This window comes from Microtus oregoni, unplaced genomic scaffold (assembly GCF_018167655.1).
Source record: "Microtus oregoni isolate MIOR12 unplaced genomic scaffold, Mior012 000166F_ref0000362, whole genome shotgun sequence".
Lineage (NCBI taxonomy): Eukaryota > Metazoa > Chordata > Mammalia > Rodentia > Cricetidae > Microtus > Microtus oregoni.
In genome coordinates this window covers 271618-276232 of record NW_024544821.1, presented here as the reverse complement: position 1 = coordinate 276232, position 4615 = coordinate 271618, and positions in this window count along the sequence as shown.

Here is a 4615-nt window from a genome sequence, read left to right as displayed (position 1 = left end):
TTTGTGTTTATTCCATGCATACATGCACACATAGAAGCCAGGTCAACATTGTATCTTCTTTGGTAACTCTCTGCTTTATTTTCCTTTTCTTTTTCTCTTCTCTTTCTTTCCCTTCTTTCTTTCTTTCTTTCTTTCCTTTCTTTCTTTTTCTTTTTCTTTTTTTCAAGAAAGGGTTTCTCTATAGCTTTGGAGTCCACCCTGGAACTTACTTTGTGGACCAGGCTGGCCTCGAACTCACAGACATCCACCTGCCTCTGCCTCCTGAGTGCTGGGATCAAAAGCCTGCGCCCCCACCGCCTGGCTCACTTTATTTTCTAAGGTAGGGTTTTTAACTGAACCTGGACATTGTTCATTTGAGATTTAGCCAGTTTAGTTAGTCAGCTTGCCACAGGAACCCTGTTTCTGCCTCTTGAGTCCTGGGATTAAAGGTAGGTCATTATGCCAGCCGGCTTCTAAATGGGTTCTGGTGACTTAAACTCTGGTCCTTACATTTGTATGGCAAGTAATTGATCCACTGAGCTGCTTCCCTAGCTCTGACTTAGTTTTACAGCAACTATTTACACAGCTGTCAGCTAATTTGCCCAGACCACAGTGTTCTTTATGGTGACACGACACAAAAAGGTTTTCAATACCGACTCTGTTTCCTCAACTATTTTACTGAAAGCTTCTATACAAAATTATATTTTACTATCCAGGACTTAAGTCTGTGTGCTTTTATCGTGTTTCTCAGCCACAGTTGGCCTGGCACAGACAGAAGCAGCATCTCTCACAGTTGCTGACTGGGGTCTGCTGTACACTGATTTTACACAGAGAACGGATCATGATAGTAGATTAAGCAGGTATGTTTATTTTATTTTTTTAAATAACTTATTTATTATGTATACAATATTCTGTCTGTGTGTATGTCTGCAGGCCAGAAGAGGGCACCAGACCTCTTTATATATGGTTATGAGCCACCATGTGGTTGCCGGGAATTGAACTCAGGACCTTTGGAAGAGCAGGCAATGCTCTTAACCACTGAGCCATCTCTCCAGCCCCAGGTATGTTTATTAAATGTAGTGACGTAGTCTTTTCATGTTTTGTTCTAAAAACACTTACTTTATGTGTGTGATGTTGATATTCCAGCCAAGGGCTTACATATTTTAAGCAAAGCTTTGTAGCTGAACTACACCCTCAACTCATGGGTTTTTTTAAACACGTTAAGAAATATTTCCCTTAATATTTTAGCAATAAATAATATCATTAAATGTCAATGTTTTTAAAGATAAATGTAGACACAATGAAAATTTGGGTTTATTTATGTGAAAAGATTGATCCACATAAGAGAGTCATTGACAAGCATGCTAATTATGTCAATTTAGAGTTTTAAGCACTTTTTATCAATGGTCAGACCAAAAATGGGCCTCTGAAGAGTCTCCTGGTGCCCAGGCTCTGGGGTACAGAGTTTTAAAGGAAAAGCCCACAAAGACCACCACCATTTACGTCAAAGTCAGATGAGGGTCAACATAACCTTAAAGGTTCATTCCCGGAAGAGCCTAGTAATTATTTTAGACACAACATGTCAATTTTTGACTTATGTTTTTTAGTCATTTTAGTTTACTTTTATTATTTTGGTTAGTTCATCAGGACCACAGTCAAGGCCATGGAAACCTCAAATGTATTGTCAAGGCAGATAGATGTACTTGTTGGGAGGGGAGTAGAGGGCCGAGAACTGTCTAAGCAAACACACAAGATGGCGCTGCCTTAATCATTCCATAAGCATCCTGCTCTTCCTGGCCTGGACAGCACCGGACAGCAGAGAGTTTTGTGAGTCCCCAAGAGGGAAATATTGAATTGGTTAGGGTGGAGAGCTCCCAGTTGGGAGTTAGTTAGCAGCCTCTAATTAGCCAAGTTTCGCAGCTGGTAGTTTCTGATTAGTTAAGCTTCAGTTTACATTGAGTTGGGGTTCAGTTTGCTCGTAAAGGAACAAGAGGCCCTGGAACTGTGCTGGATGGATGCATGTTAACTTGATCCAAGCGAAAGTCATCTGAGAGGAGGGAACTTGAATTAGTAAAATATTTCCATAAGATGAGGTTGTAGGCAGACCTGTAAGGTATTTTCCTTAATTAGTGATTGAAGCAGAAAGGCTCAGCCCATTGTGGGTGGTGTCATCCCTGGCCTGATGGTCCTGGATTTTATAAGAAAGCCAGTTGAGCAAGCCATGTGGTGAAAGCCAATAAGAAGCACTCCTCCATGACCTCTGCATCAGCCCCTGCCTCCAGATTCTTCCTGTTTGAGTTCCTGTCCTGACTTCCTTCGGTGATGAACAGCAATGTGGAAGTGTAAGGCAAAACCAAAAAACCTAAAAAATAAAACAAAGAAACAAAAGAACTCCAACCCTAACTAAGACAGGTTGGCCCCAGGATAGTGGGGTATTGCTGTGATAGAGCTGACCATGTTTTGTGGAGGGTTACGGAAGGACTTTCGAACTTTGCACTAGAAGAACCATTGAGTGTTGAGACCTCGGTGGATTGTTCTGTAGGAGCTTGAAAGATAAGGATGTTGAGAGCAGTGTGGATGATAAGAGGCTTAGCTTGTAAAATTCCAGAAAGACGCAAAGGCTTCCAGGCAATTTGTGTGAGAATCTGCCATGTTTGGTCGGCTGGGGCTGAAGAGTCACTTGCTGGTTAACAAGAGGCTGACAGCATTGAAGTGAAACCTTTTAGTTACTGGGACAATTGATGCTCTTAGCTGGAGTGGAGAAATTAGCGGCGATTAAGAATAGATCAGATTCAGCTAAGGGAGCTGGCATGAAACCACTCTAGGCCCTCTGCATCTGGGTGACAATTGTGAAGCTTTGTCTTTTGTGGGACCTGAACCTGATGCATGAGCTGGCTCTTTGGATCCTATTCCCTATGGTGGGATGCCTTGTCCAGCCTTGATGCAGTCTTGGGGAGGAGCTTGGTCCTGCCTCAGCTTGATATGCCATGCTTTGCTGATTCTCATGGGAGGTCTTACTCCATCTAAGTGGAGATGAAGGAGAAGTGGATGGGGGGAAATGGGGGAGGCGAGGAGAGGGGGGTGGGAGGAGAGAAGGGAGGAGAAACTGTGGTTAGTATGTAAATAGGGTTTTGGGTTTTTTTTGTTTTTGTTTTTTGAGACATGGTTTCTCTGTAGCTTTCGGAGCCTGTCCTGGAACTAGCTAGCTCTTGTAGACCAGGCTGGCCTCAAACTCACAGAGATCCGCCCACAGTGCTGGGATTGAAGGCGTGCGCCCCATGGCCCTGCTCTAGTATGTAAATAGTTTTAAGTAATAATAATAAATAAAAAAATATAAAAAGAATAGATCAGATCATTGTGGTGAAATCTTTGGTGGTGAAGGCTGTACCTTGTCTGGCAGCTGAACTTGGTAGTGTAAGAGTTACTCAGCTGGTGATGATTTTGAAGGCACGAAGGGGTATTGGATAGCAGCTGAAGCTTGTACACTGTGTGCAGGGCTGGAGTCCCTGAAGGAGTTTAGGAAAGACTGTTAGTGAAAGAACAGCCCAGTCGCAGCAAAGGGATCCAGCAATTTTGAGCACCAAGAACAGCAGCGGCGGGGGAGCAGAGCCAGCCAGGGCCTGGAAGACAGATTGTGTGTGCTGCAGAGGGTGGAGCCAGTGAGGTGACTCAAGCCCCTTGAAGGACCCTAAACGATCATGAGTGGTTGCCAGATAGCTGGACATTGAGTAATTTACACTGTTGGAGTTTGGGTTCGCTTTGCTCAGGTTGTGACTGTGCCCTGGTTCCTCCCTCTTGAAGAAAGAATTGATTTTTTTAATTTTATAGGAGTCACTTATGAAAGACGTTGGATTTTAAAAGATATTGGCCATTTTAAAGAGCTTTAGCTTTTAATGTGTTTGAATTTGTTAAGACTGCAGGATTTTTGAAAGTTATGTACATTTTTAGTGTGAGATCTTGGGAATGAACATGAAAGGGGAGATTTTGGTTTAATGGTGATGCGTCTGTGTGTCAAGTTGACAAGGGGTCAGTAGTGCTGGATAGTTTCATGGATTTATGAAAATTTAAGAACATTTTCTTAATTAGTGATTTGTATGGGAAGGTCCAACACATTGTGCATGGTGCCATCCCTGGGGATGAATGCTCTGAGTTCTGTAAGAAAGTGGGCTGAGCAAGCCATGAAGAGCAAGCCAGTAAGCAGCACCCCTCCGTGTCCTCTACCACCTTCAGGTTCTGATTTCCTTCACTGATGAACAGTGATGTGAAAATGGAAGCCAATAAACCCTTTCCTCCCCAAGCTGCTTTGATCCTGGTCCTCAGAGCTATAGTAACCCTAACGAAGACAACAACAATCTAAGCTTGATGATCTCCCAATGAAATATTATTATTATAAGGACAAAAGTTACCTCTTATTATTATATATCCTAAAGCAGCTTGTGAAACTCTAGACTCCTAGATCAATAGTTCTCAACCTGTGGGTTGTGAACCCTCGGTGGTTGAACAGCTCTTTCACAGGGGTTATCTAAGACTATCAGAAAACACAGATATTTACTTTATGAACCACAACAGTAGCAAACTTATAGTTATGAAGTAGCAATGAAAATCATTCTATGCGTGGGGTCACCACAACATGAGG